The 21,201-nt window shown below is 45.6% G+C and overlaps 1 protein-coding gene and 1 long non-coding RNA gene across 5 annotated transcripts in view; one reads left to right on the top strand and one right to left on the bottom strand.

Moving 5' to 3' along the window:
- The window catches only part of ppargc1a (peroxisome proliferator-activated receptor gamma, coactivator 1 alpha), a 1,145,293-nt gene that overhangs the window by 278,480 nt on the left and 845,612 nt on the right, over positions 1-21,201 (top strand). The window lies entirely within an intron of this gene.
- Positions 1-21,201, bottom strand: part of LOC140408788 (uncharacterized) — an 89,165-nt gene that overhangs the window by 26,369 nt on the left and 41,595 nt on the right. The window contains exon 3 of one of the 2 annotated variants that reach the window (XR_011940200.1): positions 5,275-6,242. The exons of the other annotated variant lie outside the window; for it this stretch is intronic. This is a non-coding gene — a long non-coding RNA (uncharacterized lncRNA). Of the gene's footprint in view, positions 1-5,274; positions 6,243-21,201 lie in introns of those variants that run through there. 2 annotated transcript variants of the gene reach the window in all.

The raw sequence follows: 21,201 nt of genomic DNA, 5'->3' as shown, positions 1-21,201 counted from the left end.
CACATGATGACGGCAAGAATGAGCAAGTTTTCTGGGGTAGACAGGTGCGCGAGATGTGCAGGGAGTCCAACGAACCATGTCCATATGTTCTGGGCATGCCCACCGTTTAAAGAATTCTGGCAGGGCTTTGCGAGGGCTATGTCCAGGATTTTGGACACGTGGGTGAAGTCGAGTCCAACAATAGCGATATCTGGGGTGTCGGAGGATCCGGGAGTGCAGGAAGCAAAAGAGGCTGAGGTGTTGGCCTTTGCCTCCCTAGTAGCCCGGAGGCGGATCTTGTTAATGTGGAGACCTGAGTTAGCGAGATGGCTGGGTTTCTCAGCCTGGAGCGAATAAAGTTTGCCCTGAGAGGGTCCTTGATGGGGTTCTCCCGGCGGTGGCAACCTTTCCTTGACTTTCTCGGGGAGCAGTAAAGTGTCAGCAGCAGCAGCAACGGCGGGGGCTCAGGTGGGGGGACTTGTTGATATAATGGGTTTTTTTGTTTTGTATAATGATAGCAGCCGCCTTGTTTTGTTAAATATTTTTCGTTTACTGTTCTTTTTATTTGTTATGTAAAAATCCTGGTTGAAAAAAGCTTTAATAAAAATAATTTAAAAAAAAAACTATATTAGTTGCAGCCTTGAGCTCCCCTCCGAGGTGTTCTCCTTGGGGTCAGGAGAGGGTGCTGCCTGGGATGGGTCGTCGCCGTCGGCTGCTGGACCTGCGGGAGAATGGACATATGGTCAGTGGGAGGGATGAGTCAGTTAGTAAGGCAATCATTACTCATGTTTGACAGGTCCTTCGGGTGGAGCCCAGTGGTTCTTCAGCTCTGCCAGCCTCCGCGTTGGTGACCGCCCTGTCCTCGGCCACACCAGTCACCTCCAGGGCCCGCTCCTCAAAGGAGGAAGATTATCAAGTCTGAGACCCCACCCCCAGTTTGGGCCCTCTCCTGCCGATTATGGGAGAGCTTTTCCTGAGGAGACACAGAAAGGGTATCATTAGCCACACAACGTGGTTCACAGTGTGGGGGTGGTGTGAAGGGAGGGTTGGGGTGGAGGGAGGGTTGAAGTGGAAGGGGGTGGAGGGAGGTTTGGAGTAGAGGGAGGTTTGAAGGGGTGGGTGGAGAGAGTGCTGAAGGCGGAGGGGGATGGAGGGAGGGTTGGGAATCGCCTGGGGGGATACTCCGTTGGGGGGTGGGAGGGGTGTGGGGGACGTTGATGTCTAGTCACTCGTGCTGCCCGGTGTAGGTCATTGGTCTTCTTCTGACACTGGAGGCCTGTCCCCCGGGTCAGGCTGCCCGGGCTGACTGCTGCCACCACGTCGTCCCAGGCAGAACTGGCTGCCTTGTGGCTCACCCTCCAGGACATTCGGGGGAACAGGACATCCCTCCTGGCCTCTATCTGGGGCAAAGTGGAGGAGTGGGGCGTTCAGGGTCTCAATGGACATGCTCAGGGCCCACCAAATCTTGGGGGGCATCCAGGAGCCTCCCAAGGTCAGCATCCCTAAATCTTGGGGCTGGTCTCCTCAGCGCCATTGTTGCGAGCTGGATGGGGTTGGCTGAGCAACTGCCGCTTAAGTGCTGCTTGACCTTGTTAGTGGGGGACTGGCAAGCCCGGTCACGGCAACACAGCTGGGAACCCGCTTTCGGGGCGAGAAGCCCGTGAAGCCTCGTTAAGTGGACCAATTAATGTTGAATAGCGTTGCCGGACTCGCTGGACCGAGCGCCAGGAAACTCGCATCAAGTCCCGCTTGCCAGCACACTTAGAAATTCTTCCAGAGAATCGTGCCCAGAGTCTCTTAGTTGGTGTCTGGAAATGTAATGTTTTACCAGGATTAGGTTCTCAGCCAGACCCAGTCCGTATTCGAATTCAAAGTTCATGTCAAACACAGTTCAAAGGCAGATAGTCAAACAAATTTTCTCTCAGGTTGTTCACGGGCCACCCTCCTCCTGCAGACAGGGTCTATGCAGGCACTCAAGACCAAGCAATGTTCTAAGGGCGGGCAAGGCCTCAGATGGGGAACACATCCCTTGCCCCAGTTGCGGTCATTAAGTGACCAGTTTTTGGACATTTAAGTATCATTTTCCACCCAGCCTAAATTTTTCGGTTGGTTGGAGGATTGAACCTTCATGGGCAAAGCCTGAAAATGAACTGAATTAAATCTCGGACAGGAAGTGGAAGCCTCCCTCGGAAGCTACCTTCTGAACTTGGGTGCCCCCCCAAGGTTTGGTGGGCCCTGAGCTTGTCCGTTGAGACCCTGAACGCCCCACCCCTCCACTTTGCCCCCACCCAGGCCATTCCTACTCTCCTTGCCCTGGGACCCCATGAACTTACCTTGGGCTCTGGTGGCCAGATTTAATCTCCATCATCCCGCTGAGCTTTCGTTTTGGTTCAGTGCAACTCTGATTTTGTCGGGACTGGTGATCTGCTGGCCAATCGGATTGGACTGCCTCCCAAATCAGGAGCAAATGTCCCGTCTGCAGCCAATTAACATTAATTTGAGCATGAAATGGCCGAGGGGCACTCAGAGTCGGCAGGGATATGTTTCCCACCAACTGTTCAGATGGCAGGAAGTAAGACTCCACCATCTGAAAAATTCAGGCCGGTAAGAGGAAAAATTCTCTCAGCATTCACCCTGTAAAGTCCCCTAAGGATCTTATATTTCAATAAGATCACAGCTCATTCTTCTAAACTCCAATAGATACAAACTGAATCTGTCCAACTTTTCCACACAAGATAACCATCTGCATTACAGGAATCAGTCAATTGAACCTTTCTGAACTGCTTCAAATATAATTATATCCTTAATAAGGAGATGCAAATTGTTGATGTATTGTCACAGTACTCCAGATGTGGTCTCACCAACACCCTGTACAACTGTGGCAAAACAGTCATACTTTTATATTCCATTTCCCTTGCAATAAGTGACAACATACCTTATTGTGATTCATGTGCCTCGCCTCGGCATTGAGCAGCTCCTGTGGTCTCCTCCGATCAAGTCTGGGGGCGGCAGACCTGATTCTATTCCTATTTCCTACAGTAGACCATGGGCTTGCTATTGTAGTGGATGAACTCAGACACATTGGCCGAGAGCTTCTCGTCTCCAAATCCAGGACTCCAGAAGAGGTTGTCGACAGTGCTTACTCAGCAATAACCTGCTCACTGACGCTCAGTTTGTGTTCCACCAGGATCACTCGGTTCCTGATCTCCTTATAACCTTAATCGAAACATGGACAAATGAGCTGAATTCAGGAGATGCGGTGAGGTTGGCTATGCTTGACATCAAGGCAGCATTTGACTCAGTGTAGGATCAAGGAGCCCTAGCAAAAATGGGAATCCAGGGGAACATTTTCCACTGGTTGGATGGAGTCATGCCAAGCACAAAAGAACATGGTTGTGGTTGCCGGAGGTCAATCAACTCAGCTCCAGGACATCATTGCAGGAGTTCCTCAGGGAAATGGCCTGGGCTGAACTCCCCTCAGTTGCTTCATCAATGACTTCCTTTTTTAATAGAATTTACAGTGCAGAAAGAGGCCATTCAGCCCGTTGAGTCTGCACTGGCGCTTGGAAAGAGCACCCTACTTGAGCCCACGCCTCCACCCTATCCACCATAACCCGACCTAACCTTTTGGACACTAAGGGACAATTTAGCAGGGCCAATCCACCTCACCTGCACATCTTTGGACTGTGGGAGGAAACCGGAGGTAACCCACGCAGACACGGGGAGAAAGTGCAAACCCCACGCAGACGGACACCGAGTACGCGGGACCCTGGAGCTGTGAGGCAACAGCGCTAACCAGTGTGCCACCGTTTCCTTCCATAATAAGGGCAGAATTGGGAATATTTGCTTATGATTGTGCAGTGTTCAGTACAATTCACAACTCCTCAGATACTTAAACAATCTGTACCCACCTGCAGCCAGACTTGGAATAACATTCAGGCTTGGGCTGACAAATGGTAAGTAACATTTGTTCAACACCAGTGACATGTAGTGACCTTCTCTGACAAGGGAGGATCTAATCATCTTCCCATGACATTCAATGTCAGTGTGACTGCTGAATCTGTCACCATCAACATCCTGGGGGTGACCACTGGTCAGAAACGTAACTAGGCCAATTATAGAAATAGTGTGGCTATAAGAGTAGGTCAAAGGCTGGGAATTCAGCAATTGTAACTCACCTCCTGACTCCCCAAAACATGTCCATCATCTACGAGGCACAAGTCAGGAGTATGATAGCATACTCGCCACATGCCTGGATGAGTGCTGCATCAACAACATCCAAGAAACTCAATACCCCTCGGGGGGTGGGGGGGGGGGGGGGAAGCAACCCACTTATTGGCACCCCCATCCACCACCTTCAAAATTTACTCCCTCTACCACTGATGCTCACTGGCAGCAATGCACAGTATCTACCAAAATGCACTGCAGCAACTCACCAAGGCTTTTTCGACATCACCTTCCAAGCCCACCACCTCTACCAGTTGGAAAGACAAGAGAAGCAGGTGCATGGGAACATCATGCAGCACGGTAGCACAATGGTTAGCACAGTTGCTTCACAGCTCCAGGGTCCCAGGTTTGATTCCCGGTCACTGTCTGTGGGGAGTCTGCACGTTCTCCCTGTGTCTGCGTGGGTTTCCTCCGAGTGCTCCGGTTTCCTCCCACAATCCAAAGATGTGCAGGTTAGGTGGATTGGCCATGCTAAATTGCCCCTAGTGTCCAAAAAGATTCAGTGGGGTTACTGGGATAGGGTGGAGACGTGGGCGTAAGTAGAGTGCTCTTTCCAAGGGTCAGTGCACACTCGATGGGCCGAATGGCCTTCTTCTGCACTGTAAATTCACATTCCTCTCCAAACCACAGACTATCCTAACTTTGAACTATATAGCCAGTGTTTCTACACTGTCATTGACTCAAAATCCTGGAACTCACTTCCTAACAGAACTGTGGGTACACCGACGCCACATTGGCTGTTACTGTTGAAGGTGGCAGCTCACCACCACCTTCTCAAACGATGCCCACATTCCATGAGTGAATAAAAAAAGAAAACCAGTTTTCGGCTGCTAGATCTGTTTTGAATTTATTCTGTTTAGCATAGTGCCACATAGCACAACAGAGGATAAAGATAGGACTGTGTCTCCAGAAGGGCTGACCATTTCAAGCATCACCCCTTCCAACTTGTGGGAACAAAACAATTTTAAACAGTAGGTACAAAGCTTCAACAATTCACTTTTGAAATTGTAAGCTACCTTTTGAAATATTTTAAAAATTCAGTTCAGATTTTATCAAATAGATGTGAGCTATGTTTGTGTTTTTCTTCCGTGGTTTTAGGAATTTTCATTATTACTATAAGTTTTGGAACTGCAAATATGTAGTACTAAGCACAATATCATGGACTCAGAAATAAAGGTTACTCAAAAAATGAGTCTTCACCTTAAATGGACAAAGGATAATCCATAGCATGCCTTTTGGAGATGAAGTATCATATTGCAGCACATTAAAAACTAGAGTTTTTGCATACTAATGCATTGTACTAAATTACACTATATTTAAAAGTTGAAAATCATTTATTTATAGTTACATTCGTTAACTTTTGTTGGATTAGAAACTTACGTTTAAGATTTCAAATTTACAATTTAAGTATTTGCTATGTAGGACTTAAAACAATTTGACTATGTATATTTATTGTGAGGGAAAAGTGTGGTTAGATTGGTAGTGGCATGCTGACAGTTCTAGATGCTCTGGGCAATAAACAGGAAGATCTAAAGATGCTGCATTGGCTTCAGTTGGAAATAAACTCAATGTCTTGCTGACTAAATATCAAATTTCAAAGCGCCCTGGAATTTGCAGTCTCGGTGGCAGATCAGAGTAAGACTTTTAGTCACATGTGAACATGATGCTTGTAAATATCTTGAACTGGTCTAAAATAAGCCCTAGCCTTTGTTTATTTTTGTGCTTCATGCCGTAATGATGTCAGTGACCTTGGAGAAATTACCATGTGATCGCTTCCATTCATATTTATCAACTGATTTCCAAATGGTGAAAGAACTGTTCATCAAATACTTTGCACTCTCGAGTGGCCATGACAGCTGGTCCACTACCATCAAATCCTATTCATTGGTTATTTAACATCAAAACATGATGCAGTTATTGACATTTTCTTCCCTGACTGAGATGTGTTGCTCTTTAAAAATAAAAGTCTGGAATTGTGCCCAGTACTCATGCTGTAACCATAGATCAGGACGCATGCGGAAATTTGAGGTTTTGACCTGGAAAATCAAAGACACATTTCAGCTGAGAAGTTAATTCAAAATATAAAATTTATAGGTACAAGGTCAGTGTGCTAGATATTGTAGTACAATGCTCAGTATTAACCTACAAGAGCACAGAAATGTTCAGTAAAAAGACCATGTAAAGGACTTTCATTCCTTTATAAAGTTTGAAGGTGGCATCTTACCATGCACTTATCACTAAGTATATAATAATCAATCCTTAGAATCTTGACTTTTAAAATCAATGAGAAAGAATCAGTTCCTTAGTTTCCATTGATAAATGTATGTCTCAAGTCAAACTTGCAAAAAGGCTTAAAGGAACAGACTGAATATTGTTGAAGATATCACTTCCATTTATAAGATGAGATCAAATTATTTGATTAAATGTGCCATTAACATTATATCAACCCCAAAGTGTATTGCAATAATTTCCTTTCGCTAAATAAAACATTCATTTTTAATTTCCTGATTGGTTTGATTAATGTATAAACCCTTCCCTTCGAGATCCATTTGTAACTGCACAGTTAATTATGAATAATGTTGCATTGATTTCCAGCAGCCTGCCTTGTTTTGTTCTCTAGGAAATGGTTAGCAACAGTAAATTAAGCCGTGCAAAGAACCAATTTCAGCATTTAACACAGCACTTGGGCACATGTTCAATGAAGTACAACAACTACATTAAATTTATGGTTACAATTATTATGAGTAAACTTACATCTAATTTTTTTTTAAATGCCAATGAATGTTCCTGAAGGCATTTCATGGAATGTCAAAGACTGATGTACAACTTTCCCAAATGCTTAGTTTGGAGCCAATCTCCATTTATTTTCACATTTTGTCATTAGTTTAGTGAGTATGATTGTTGAAGCAATAACATTCTAACTATGTAATTACCCCCAGGAGACTCATGGGGACGAGCCGATTGATCTCCCCATGGGGCTCATGGAATACGAGCTCCCCCCATTGAGAGGCGGAGGCCTAGCAGCAGGGCCTGTTAGATCAGACCTATAAAAGCTGGCCAGGATGGGAACCGACATCTTTGGATGGCCCAGTCTGGGGCTGGTTTAGCACACTGGGCTAAATAGCTGGCTTTTAAAGCAGACCAAGGCAGGCCAGCAGCACGGTTCAATTCCAGTACCAGCCTCCCCGAACAGGTGCCGGAATGTGGCGACTACGGGCTTTTCACAGTAACTTCATTTGAAGCCTACTTGTGACAATAAGCGATTTTCATTTCCTTTCATTTTTCATGTACTACTTTGCCCCCTTGCATTTATTTTCACAATAAATCTCTGAATTCTTCTTGGGACTCCTGTGATTATAATAAACGACTTTGTTCATTTTTTAAAAATTGACATTTTTACTTAATGCAGAACACACATTCAGTATTTTCATCTTCCAATTTGAAGATCTGTTTCTGAAATGTATCTGAGATGGTGTCTTCTATTTACAGCTGCAAATCACCACTATGCAGCAATCTGGTTGATGGTATCCAAATGATGCAGATCCATTAGCAACCAGCAGGGAGCATTCACAATCTGTTAGCTACATAGGATGAGGGATCCGAATCCCATATTTCCAAACAAATGTAAATAAAAACAGGACATATTACAGATGAACAGCTAGACAGTCAGCTTCTGGAAGTCAAAGATATGTTAGTGCTTCAGTAGCCTCTCAAACATAACTTCTTTCTCTTTTGAATGCTTTCTGATACATTTTCTATTTCATCTTTACTTCAAAATTTCCATTCTTCATTGATTGTCAATTTATCGGTCTGATCTAACAGGCCCTGCTATTAAACCTTGTGAGTAATTTAATACCTGTTTCTTCAAATTCACCCAGGTGAAACTTAACCCACTGTATGTCCCACCTGCCAGGATAATGTGAAATCTATCTATGATGTCAAAACATAATCTAGACTGACACTGCAGTAATACTAAGGGAGGTGCAGCATTGTGGGAATGCTATATTTTGGATGATGCATTAAATTACAGAAACAACAGCAAGCAATGCTTTTCAGAGTAATTTATTGTATATGAAGTGCTTTCGGACATTTCTGAGAGACTTGATGAGATGCTTTATAAATTCAAGTCTTTCTTTATGCTGACCCTAGAGCAATATTTTGTAATACTGTAGTGCCCGAACCGGTTGGATTTTCAGTGTATAGACGAATATAAATTGTGCAGCTCCTGACAAAACACTTTGTTATAAATGTTCATTATTTTTAATGAGAAAAATAAAAAAGGTTATACATTTTATTTCTAGTCCAGGTCTCCAAGTCTCAGAGTGTATAAAGAGAAAGATATTTCACCATTGCAATATTCAATACTTTACCACATTCATATCAATAATCCGTAATATCAATAATGCATCATTGCATTTGAACATTGATACAGCTGGTCCTGTGATATGTTAATAATCAACCTTTTCCTGAGATTGTGCTCGTGAACAAGCTAAATTTGTGCAAGTGCAGACGTAATTCAATACTAATCAAGTGTGCAATATCATTTACCTTAAAAGAATTTGGATTTGGTCTGAACTTGTTCATTTTATGTCGCATTGATGAATTGATCACTGATCCCATACAATTAGATGTACTTGATATGAAGTTGTGGACTTTATTTTTTATATATGAGAGAATGAGACTGCAGAACTCTCAATTAATGAAGTTATAAGTAAGATTCTTCTGACTATATATTTGGGAGCTAACTTATTTACAAGCTTCCAATATGGTGTGCCATTTCCAGCTGCTAGTGTGTCAACCGCCATATTAGTAATGGTATGGACACTGGTATGGATACTGCAAGTCAGAAACATTTAATGTTCACCATAATTTATTCAAATTAGGATCCTGTATGTCTTGCGTTCTCCATTTTGAATGACCCAGTGTTTCACTTGTTATGTACTGAACTTTTACAGCCAACTTGGTGGTAATGGATAGAATTGTCCGCTTCATGAGCCCGACTTAAAAGGATCTTGAGGGATCATACAGGTTAGTTTCTGGTTTCTCATTGAAGGCTGCAGGACTTTTTTTATTTTTTTGCTGTTCTTTACCACTCTGGAAAGTTCACTCTGCCTAAACAGAGACAGATTTTGCATAGTTCTGTAAAAGAGTCATAAGGGTCTCACTTTAACTCTATTTCTCCACAGAGGCTGCCTGACCTGTTGAGTTTTTCTTGCACTTATTTTCATTTCAGATTTTTTTATTGTGCCGATTAGCCTCGTTGTTTGGAATAGTTTCAGCCTCAGACATGGATAGTCTCATTGGGGCTAAAAATGAAGGAAAACAGAATACCACAAAACAGGAGCAGCTACCAGAAAAGGAAGGAAGGAGGAAGAGAGCATGGTTCTGGTGGCTATCTCCAAAGGGAGTACCTCTCCTACATTAAGTTTACTGAGAAACACTGTATGAGATGCCTGTGCTTCACCAAGGAGACTGTCATCAAACTATGCCACTTGTCTCAGCTACAACTTGAACCTTGTATCAGGACATGGAGTGCAATGCTTGAGGCTGCCAAGGTCACCACTACCTTCAGCTGGTAAGCCACAGTCTTATTTCAGGTTGCAACAGGTAACATCTGTTGCATCTTACAGTTCACTGTAGACCGATGTGGTGAAAGTTGTTTTTCTGACTGGAGGGAAGTATACAGTGATACACCCCATGGACTGGTAGCATAAATAGTCTTGATATACATTAGTGACCTGGACTTTGTATACAGAGCATAATTACAGAGTGGCAAGGGACTCAAATGTAGTTAACACTGAAGTAGATCGTACAAGACACCTGAAGAATGTAGATATTTAGTGATTTAGAAAGACATGCCAGGTAAAATTTAATGCCAAGTATAAAGTGATTTATTTTGGTAAGGAATTTGAGGAGAGGCAATATAAACAAAGTAGTACAATTTTAAAGAAGGTTCAGGAACAGGCAGACCTGGGGTGTGCTAATATATTACATAGATAATGTTGATCCCCTGACACTAGAATCAGTCATGTGTCAGACTGGAGAGAGTTTGGAATCGTGCCTAGGACAGTGTGCCTACTCTGAACCCTATTTAGAAATAATACTAATAATCAAGTGTTAATGAGATACCGAAGTACGTATATGGTCTGTCTGTACCTAGAGTACAAGATAGAAAGACGCATCACAAAAGGGTCAACCTACTGAAGGTTTAAAGCTGGTTGAACAAGTTTAGATGGTCATTAGAAAAAGGCAAAAGTAACATGGGTGACATGAAGAATAAGCATGATAGAACGAGTTGTTATGGTATGGAATGCACTGCATGAAAGGTTAACAAAAGCATATTCAATAATAACTTTTTGAAGGGAATTGGATAAATTCTTGAGGTGAAAAAATCTGCAGGTCTAAAGAGAGTCAAAGGGCGCGATTCTGTGGCCTCGTTGCGCCCAGCGCCGATCCCGCTATGTTGGGAGAATAGCGGGAGAGCCTAAAACGGACATTCTCCCAGTCCACGCCAATTAGCATGATCAGGATCTTGTCCAAAAAGAGTGAGAAACTGATGACCCCTCATTTGCATTCATTTTAATCTTGTTAACGAGATTAAAGTTTAATCCAGTGGCAGACCAGGAGATGATTTGTGGACTGGATGTCCTGCAACCTTTGATGCCTGAACAGCGTGCATGCAGTCTAGGTGCATCAGCACCAAATAGGCAGCTGGCAAAAATCAAACAGTAAAGAGCAGGGGTTCACCACTGCGGACCATCTTGTGGCCAAAGGGTAACTATCTGGATGAGCGGAAGAAAGCTGAACACGACCTCCCTCATGTTGCTGGTAGAGGTCTGGGGTCTAGGGGGCTCCTGATCTGGGGGGCAGTGATTGTGCAGAACGAGAGTTGCCAGCACAACTGGCTTATTGGATGGCATTCATGAGAGAAGGCGGTACAGTCATGGTAAAGGTAGTGGAGGATTGCAACACCGACTCCCCATTGGACTTAAAGACACAGTGCAATTTCTGGCTACCGAGGTGCTTTGGTGTGATTTCAAGGCTGGGTATCAACCACGCATGGTTGTTTGTCTCTTCGTTGACTCTGAGATCTTGTGTCCCCTCACAACCCAGGGAGTCAGGCCACTACAACCACTTGGCCATCATCATTATGCCTCAGCACCCTTAGCTGCATCATTCTCAAAGTCAGGGCCAGGGGAAGACTCCCTCAAAGGCAAAGGCTGAGGGTGGCGGGCTAGACAACATGAAGACCTAACTGATCATCGGTGTCTCTCCTCCTCCAAATCCTTCCAGATGCAAAGATAAATGTTGGGATAGATCCTGCTGAGTTTGCAGTTGTGCTGATCGTCGCAGCTGAGGTGGGCAGATGTCACCAGGGCATCAAGGCCAATGCAGACTGGAGCCTGCACCACATGGGCAGGAGGCCTCTGCACATTCTCAAGACCCGGTCGCCTATTAGATTAAGGAGAGGGCCAGAAAGGGACACCAAAGACAAGCTGGGGTTCACAGGATTCGATGGTCCTACCATGAGCTGAAGGACACCATGTGCTGCAGAAGACTGCATCTCCGCAGGGAGACAGTGTGGCACCAGTGCCACGACATTGCGGATATGGCAGCATAGGGAGGAGGAAGGCACCCACTACCAGTGGCCGTAAAGGTCACGGCAGCCCTGAATATTTATGCCACTGGGTCCTTCCAGGGCTTGAGCGTGGATCTGTGGCATCTTGCAGATGTCAGATGCATCCGGGTGGTGATGGGTGCTCTGTATGCAGGCATCCAACTCCGTCAACTTTAACCTGGACCAAGCCCACCAAGATGCCCGGGCTGCAGGATTCATGGCCATTGCCAGGATGCCCCAGGTCCAGGGAGCCTTCAGTGTCACACGTTGCCCTGCGAGCACTGAGGAATCAAAGAGTGCCCTGTATTAACTGGAAGAGGTTCCACTCCCTGAATATCCAAATCCTGTACAACCACTGCATCACGGTCATGCATGCGCCTGCATGCCATCCTGGGAGCGTGCATGACAGCTTCATCCTGGGGAACTCTGAGATCCCCGCTGTCTTCAAGGACCACTCCAGGATGACGGGATGGCTAGTGGGGGACAAGTGATGGCCGTTGAGGGCATGGCTGATGACACCTGTGCGGGGAGGCCTGAGACTGAGGCAGAATCTTGATACAATGAGGCACACGCTACCATCTGGTTTTGAGTGGTATTTTCTTCGGGTTACTGAATATGTGGTTCTGCTGCCTGGGATGCTCTAGCATTGCAATACAGCCCCCAAGGGTCTTGTGCATTGTGGTCGTCTGTTGTGCCTGCCACAACCTGGCAAAGCAGTGGGAAAAATTCTGGACAAGGAAAAGAGGGAACATGCGGTCTTGAGGACCTGGATGGTGGAGGATAGGTGGCAGCAAGGGTCCAACCTGCCTGGAGGACCAGGGAGGCCCTCAAAGCCTCCAGATTTGCATGATATGAGGCTGTGCATCTGTCAGCTAAACACAACTATCCCCCCCCCCACCGTCCAATTACACCACCCTTTCCCCGAGCTTCCTGTTCCCCTTCCCATATCCCTCTGTTACCGCCCCCCCCCCATCTCCCACCTCCAAGGATCTATGGTACATGATGGGCCTGTTTTGGCACTATTCAAGGCAGGAGGGTGATAACCAATCACCGTGAGGAAATTGGGATGCTCCTCAGGTGCTAATTAAGTATGACTCATGTCTTGGTGCTGATAGCATGCTCACACTCAACCTCATGATGGAGTCTGCATCGAGGACTCTTAATTTTGGACCACTGCGGTGGTGTGGGGGAGGGTCGTCTGTGTCCAGTGAGTGATGAGGCTTTCAGTCCAGGATGTCTGTCACTGTGGATTTCCTATGCTCTCACTGGTGGTGTGTCTTGAGGAGCCTGCAGCATGGAGCAACTCCAGATGGGGATAGAGACCAACCTTGTTGTGAAGATTGAAATGACAGAGACGTTGCATTTTTCAGTGTGACATGTATTACAGGTGAGCATTTCCTGTGACTATTCACCATTCCCCCACCTATCAATACTGACTTCACCAGTGCCCACTCAGTGCTCCTAAAACATCTTAATTCTCTGTGGTCGAGTGCCACGTCAAGGTGTATTTCCAGGATGCACGTCAGAGGTGGACGTGGCCTGCTGCATTCCGTGCCCTGTGACCTCTGATGCCCTTGGGCGGTTGTCTTCTGGAGGACCTGGAGCCGCAGAGCCCCGGCCGACTTACCAATGTCACAGGTGTCACAGATCTACCCTGTTCTGCTCGTTGCCATTCAGATGCACCGGTGTCAGGAGGGGGGATTCAGAAGAACTGGAGATTGCCTGCGTCTCCTTGGTGGAAGGTCCTGGGATGGGATCCAATGCTTCCTCCTCCCTGAGAGTGCCCGTCGTGCCCAGGGTGACTCTGTGGGATGGAGGGGTAGATGGTGTAAGCTCCAGAAACCTCAGAGTCATCTGGCGTTGCTAATCCTGGACAATCCCCCTTATTGTCTGCACCATGGTGTTGAAACCCTCAGCGATGGTCTTTTGTGACTGAGCCAAGCACTGGAGTGCCTCAGCAATGTCCACCTGTGTCTGGGACCTGTTCCTCATGAACATGACATCGAGGCCCTAATTCATGGTCGCCAGAGACTGAGCCATGGCTTGGACACCACCACTCATGATGCGGATATCGTGCTCCAGATTTTCCACTGTGGTGCCATGCAGTGCCAGCACCACGTCCTGCGTCTGAAACCTTTGGGACTCCTCCAATCGGCCTTGCAGTCACAGGGATGTTGCTGATTCCCCCTCCTGATTCTCACGGCTCCTGCTTATCATCTGTAGCAGCTCAGGGAGAACCTTGTCCAGAGGCAACACCGGATGGCCTGGCCCCATCAGATGGTGACCATGCAAGACAATGGGCATGGATTCAGTGAAAGGGAAGGATAATTGTCTGGGACCTCAACAACTTACTTGAGACAGGTGATCTGTAATAATAATAATAAAGCAATCATCCCTTATTGTCACAAGTAGGCTTCAATGAAGTAACTGTGAAAAACCCCTAGTCGCCACATTCCGGCGCCTGTTTGGGGAGGACTTGCTCCTTGGTCAACCCCGCGATATCCAGGGTCCTTTCATCATAGTGGGTGAGGACTTGCAACTCTGGCATTCTGGTAACGGCTTCTTCCTTTCCCTCTTATTATGGGCTATCTTCTGCAAGGACAAAAAAAGAGGGCATAGCGAGCCACCCGTCTGATGAGTCGGGGGTGTATAACAGGTGGCATGCATGGATGCTGTGCCTAGACATTAAGGGGTTGTGATGGTGAATACTAGGGGCTTCTGAAGAGCAAGCTTGGAGATGGGATGTTTGGAGGGTGCAAGGTGTCAGCCAGTGGATTTGGATGGGGGGTGGGAGTTGGGAATTGAAGGATGGCAGGCGGAACTGATGCCAGGAGGAGAGAGGTGGTAACGTACTCTTGCAGCTCATAGGTCATTCATTTTCTTTGCATAACGGTGTTGCTAACTTTTGGTTGGCTCTTAAATCGTAATTTGCTCTGTTTGTTTAACCTTTGCTCTAGAGTCGCCAGGTATCTTTATGATACCGCCACGAGGTTCAAGTTCAAGTAATGATCAATAACTCAACACACCAATTAGTAAGATTCAAATCAAAGCACATTTATTATACACAGTAAATCACTACTCATGCATAAACTCTACTTTCTAGGCTATTCCTATCACTAAAAGGCCTATACTTAGCTTCGGACTGGCCCACCAGGTCAGGGGAACAAATGGCCTTTCGTTCAGGTCCTGAGTCTGCAGGATTCAAAAGCTGGTATGGACTGGTAGCTAGGAGCGCCTATCTCGTAGTGAGCGTTGACTTGAGACTTACTTGGTTGGCGGCAGCGAGGCAGATTACTGTCCAGGGTTGGGTTGAGCTGCTGAGTGACCCTGCCAAAGAAGGACGATTTGAACTTGGGGGCTTTACTTTATAGTCCCCAGGGGCTTCCCGCTCTTTGGGGCGGACCCCGTACCTGGTTCCAAGTGATTGGACTACGTTCCGATCACTTGAATCGATTTCTCCAATACTGGAGTTGTTCGCTGATCGTTGGGCGGTCCCTAAATGTCCGTTGGCCTTCCTTTGTCTTGGCTCCTGCGGGCGCCGAGGAGTCTGGCTTGGCTTTATTCACCTTAACTGTTGCCATTGTGCCTTGAAATCGCTCATTACTATGCAGATGGCTGCTGCATTACTATGCTGATAGCTTCTGGTTTCAGTGCTGTCTGGTTGTTTTGCAGGTTTCAATATACATGATTTCTGCACTTGCTAGTCTTTGCCTGTGTTGGCTGAATTTCCCTTCAGCCTTTGCGGTTCTCCATTTTAAGTCGGGAAGTGGCCAACCCAGGTGGCTACAATGGTGGTCCTCCTTGTCATGTGCTTGCATTATCTCCAGGCGACATTTGTCACTGTGCCGTTGGGTCTCCTACTCCCTCAGGGATACAGGGTGTCCACCTCCTCCACGGTGTCCAGAAGCCTGGCCAGGTCTGCATCCAGAAATCGAGGAGCAGTTCTCAATGCTGCCATCCTCCTGGCTTGACTGGGAGTGAGTGCTGAGTGACCATTTAAATGCTGCTCCCCCTTTTTAGCTGTGAACTGCTGAGCCCAGAATCTGACAAACAACATGTTTGGGGACTCAGAATCAACATGTTTCGTATGGGGGCTCGTTTTTTGCACTAAGTGTGGGTGAATAGCAATCTGAATTGCGCCCATACTCTCAGCAGAAATCACCCTGCAATTCCTGCCCAAAATGACACAGCCATTTTTCAAAAGAAAGTCACCCATAGAGTTTTATAGTACAGAGACTCTGTGTCTGCACCAGCCATCAAATACCTTCTATTCTAATCCCATTTTCCAGCATTTGGTGCATAGCCTTGTATGCTATGGTGCTTCAAGTGCTCATCTAAATGCTTATTAAATGTTGTGAAGGTTCCTACCTCAACCACCCTTTCAAGCAGCAAGTTCCAGATTCCCACCACCCTCTGGGTGATAAAGGTTTTCCTTAAATCCCCTCCAAATCTTCTGTTCCTTCCTTAAATCTATGCCCCCTGGTTATTGACCTAACTATGTCCCTCATACTTTTGTACACCTCGATCAGGTGCCCCCTCGGCCTTTCCTGCTCCAAAGAAAACAACCTCAGGCTAACCAGCCTCTCTTCATAGATGAAACAGTCCAGCCCAGGCAACATCCTGCTGAATCTCCTCTGCACCTTCTCTAGTGCAATCACATCCTTCCTACAGTGTGGTGACTAGAATTGCACAGTACTCTAGCTGTGACCTGATAGCGTTTTATAAAGCTCCAACATAAAATCCCTGCTCTTATATTCTATGTCTCGGTTAATAAAATCAAATATGCCTTCTTAACCACCTTCTGTACCCGCCCTGCTGCCTTTAGGGATCTATGGACATGCATCCCAAGGTCTCTCTGGTCCTCTGTCCTTCCTGTGTCCTACTGTTCATTCTGTATTCCTGCTATCACCTCGCACTTTTCAGCGTTAAATTCCATTTGCCACTGATCGTGCCCATGTGACCAGGCCATCTATGTCATCCTGTAATCTAAGGCTTTTCTCCTCGCTATTTACCACAACACCAATTTTCATATCAAAGAGTAGTAGAAAGAGTAGCAGAGTGGAACTAATTAAAGATGTGAGGGTTATAAGTGATGATGGGAGTATAAAGAGATTTATTTAGTTATATTTGAATTAGATTGTACTTTTACAGCCTAGTAGTGAAGTAAAGTGCAGGGATTGTAGGAAAGTGAAGGTAAATGCATGAGGGAAGTCTTGTATTTGCTGTCTGTTAAGAATGAGCCATTAAATGGTGCCCCTCTGAGCAGTGAGTATAAGAGCATCATTTAACTTAGCCATTCCAGTTATCTCACTAAGTATCTTGTGGAATTGCAACTATGCTCATCCATCCTATTGCACTGTTGGTGAAATAGATGCCTGGAGGACTACCTGTCCCCTGGGGTGAAGAGGATATCCCTCCTCCTCTCTCCTGCATGAGATCCTTCAAGGCATTATTGGAGAACATTGGTGCCCTCTCACTATCTTATCAACCATATATTTAACAGACGTTCTCCCTAATGTTTCCAGCCAGAGTGCAATTCTTCTTTAAGAGGTGCAGCTGTCTTTAAGGTCCCCCACCAATCCCAATAGTCCTGTAGCCAATAAACGGCAACTGCATTCTGCGTCATTATGATTAGCTGTGCCACCTGAGCCCAGTAAACTGGCAAGTGCAGTGGCACCCTGTTCCTGCATGCCAGATTTCCAGCCCACATTGGAAAATTGATTGAAAAGGTGATTGGAAAAGCTTTTTTACCCAGAGAATGGTGACAGTCTGGAATGCACTGCCTGGAAGGGTGGTAGAGGCAGGTTGCCTCACATCCTCTTAAAAAATACCTGGATGAGCACTTTGCATATTATAACATTCAAGGCTGTGGGGCAAGTGCTGACAAATGGTATCAGGTAGGCAGGTCAGGTGTTTTTCATGCATCGGTGCAGACTTGATGGGCTGAAGGACCACTTCTGCATTATTATTCTGTGATTCTGTGATAATCTTTATGAAGTTACTGCGAAAATCCCCTAGTCGCCACACTAAGGTGCCTGTTCAGGTGCACTGCGGGAGAATTCAGAATGCCCAATTCACCTAACAAGAACGTCTTTCGGGACTTGTGCGAGGAAACCGGAGGAAACCCACGCAGACACGGGGAGAACGTGCAGATTCTGCACACACAGTGACCCAAGCCGGGAATTGAACCTGGATCTCTGGCGCTGTGAAGCCACAGTGCAACCACTGTGCTACCATGCCGCCCTCTGCATGGGTAATATTCGATTTATTGAACTTACTTTTATCTGATGTTGATTTAAATGTATATTTGTAATGATGGTCCATTTCTAAGTTTGACTTTGGTTTTGCTTCACGGTGTATCTGTAGTAATACTGTGGTGTGTAGTAATACTGCAAAATTTAATTACGTGGTGCTTGGAATAAGCCATCAGTTGACCTGTTACAGTGAAAGGAATGAAGGTTTTTTTATTCTTTCTTAGGATGTGAGTGCCGCTGGCAAGGCCAGCATTTGTTGCCCATCCCTAATTGCCCTTGAAATGTGGGCTTACTAGGCCATTTCAGAGGGCAGTTAAGAGTCAACCACATTCCTTTGTGTCCAGAGTCAGATGCAAGCCAAATCAGGTAAGGATGGCAGAATTTCTTGCCTAAAGGACATTCGTTAACTATAGTGGTTTTCATGGTCACCGTTGTTGAGACTAGCTTTGTATTTCAGATTTATTGATTAATTTTAAATTCCATCAGCTGATGTGGCAGTCTTTGAACTTGTGTCCCCAGGGCATTAGCCTGGGTCTCTTGATGGTTAGTCCAGTAACATCCATCTGTGCGCGTGTATGTGTGCGTCAGCATAATCATATGTATAGGCTATTAAGTGAGTTGCTTAATTTTGAGTTGTATAAATTCTCGATAAGTCATCTCTGTAACACTTGGGCAGCATGGTGGCGCAGTGGCTAGCACTGCTGTATCACAGCGCTGAGGTCCCAGGTTCGATCCCGGCTCTGGGTCACTGTCCGTGTGGAGTTTGCAAATTCTTCCTGTGTTTGTGTGGGTTTCGCCCCCACAACCCAAAAGATGTGCAGGGTAGGTGAATTGGCCACACTAAATTGCCCCTTAATTGAAAAAAATGAATTTGGTACTCTAAATTTAGAAAAGAAAATCTCTGTAACACTGAGTATTTTATGTGCACTGTAAATCAATCATTTTCAAACCCACAGGTGGATCGTGGGCAGATGTCGGGACTATGTGTTGCGCCGTTTCTGATCGTCGGTTCATGTCGCCGTTCCCGATCGCGGGAAGAAGCACTCAACGATGCGACGGGCTTTTCAAAATGGTGGCTGCGACCGATTGTGAGAATGCCGGCCATTCAGCGCCTGCGTGTACCATCTGCAATGCGCAGGCCCGGAGCCCAGCAAGGCAGAACACCTCCTCCCGATGTCAGTGTGCTGACCCAGGGGCAAATTTTTTTTAAATCGCTGGAGTCTTCCTGCCAGGACAGGCGGCAGAGAGCAGGTCACGTGCCCCGAAAACGGATTTCACGTGTTTGGGGCACAAAAGAGGTTCCTCCATTTTCAGCTGCCAGCAGTGCTGGTTTGAACTCCAGGGCCTTTGGTGAACAACCCATGAAGAAGAAGCTGAAAACAGGACAAAGAAGCATGAAGATGATTACTTGAGGTGTGGGTTATTAATTGTGCCACTGCAAATCAGATTCAAAGTCTATGTGTGTTATATGCAGGGAAGCACTGGCAAATGAAAGTTTAAAACCCTCAAAGCTTCAAAAATATTTGAAGACTAAGCATGGCGAGTTCAAGGACAAACCTCTTTATTTTGTTCAACGGATGAGATAAGATCTTAAATCATCAGCTGAAGTCATTATCAGAAATGTAACATTGATAACAAAGCAAGTGAGATTGCGAGGACCAAGCAGGCTCATTTGCAAATTAAAGATAAGTGAAAATGATGGGTTGCGAAGTTCGGGCAGCATGAGTTGTGAAGGTCGGTCGGGGTGGGTCGCGAAGGTCGACCGGAGTGGGTTCCGAAAAATAGCCGGTTGGTAAAAATGGATCCTGGTTAAAAAAGATTGAAAAACACTGCTGTAAATCCTCCACAGTGCTTGTAGACGTGGCAAGTGAATGACCATATTTATAATGGTGTCTGACTGAGGGTGATGGCAAACAGCCATTTATTTTTAATCTATCAAGGGCTCATTGAAAAGTAATTTTAAACTAGTTAGTCTGGATTTTCCTTTTGTCAACATTGGGGTGAGTCCCCTGATCACTGCTGCGATCTCTCCATAATTCCCATTACATTTTTATGATGGGAGTCATTTGGCATTCAAAGCGGTCTTCACGAGAGTGGACATTGCTGGGGCGGGGGGTGAGGAAATCTTGCCAATGCTGTAGCAGATGTTGGGTGAGTATTGAAAAAGGTTGATGCTGAGAGCTGTTACAAAGGGAGAGCAGGTGTCAGTTGTGACTCACTTTTACCTCTCGGTCAGAAGATTGTGGTTTCAATTCAAATCCAGGGACTGAGCACAAATTTACACTGTCAGTGTAGTACTGAGGAAGTGCTACACTGCTGGACGTGCCTTCTTTCAAAAATGCTGTTTAATGGATGCTCAGTCTGCTGTCTCAGGAAGTTGTAAAAAATCCCATGGCACTTTCGAAGAAGAACTAGTGTACTGATCAACAGATCCAGAAATCAAACGCAAAAAATAAAAATAATGTGGTCATTCTAACATAGCTGTTTGTTGGATCTCACTGTGCACAAATTGGTTGCTGGGTTTTTTATATTACAATAGTGACTGTACCTCAAAAAAACAATGGTACTTCATTGGCTGTAAATTGCATTGGGATGGTCTGAACTTTTGAAAGGTCCACTATAAATGCAGGTATGTCTTTTTTTCTTTCCCCTCACCTTTCACTGACTGACTCTGGGGACTTATTACTGCCCCCAGGGCCCACTGTCACTTTGCACTTGACCATCCTTGGATTTGGTGTAGATCGCAACGGTAAGGAGGGAAAGCAACATGGTCCTTCAGCACCATTAACATTTGCATGTGGTCAATCTGAAAGGAGCATCCAGCAGCAATCCTAGCACGATAGAGGGAAATCAGAGCCGAGGCTAGAATCAGCTGGTTGGCCTCACTGCCAGGTTTAGCCTTTTCTCTATTGATTTCTTGTTAATTTGGGGCAGCAACAAATGAAAATTCTGTTTTCCTATTTCATTATGTGTGTTAAAATATCATATTGCACATAAATAATTTGAGCAGCATATATTATATGAAAACAATGATAATGAGTAGCGAGGCTACTTTTTCAATCAATTAGAGAATGGGAGTGATTTACTCACCTCTTATGACTAGCGTGGACCTGGGCACACCAG

The sequence above is a fragment of the Scyliorhinus torazame genome, chromosome 3, assembly GCF_047496885.1.
Source record: "Scyliorhinus torazame isolate Kashiwa2021f chromosome 3, sScyTor2.1, whole genome shotgun sequence".
NCBI lineage: Eukaryota > Metazoa > Chordata > Chondrichthyes > Carcharhiniformes > Scyliorhinidae > Scyliorhinus > Scyliorhinus torazame.
The sequence above is the reverse complement of the archived record's forward strand: the minus strand, read 5'-3'. Positions and strand labels throughout refer to the sequence as shown.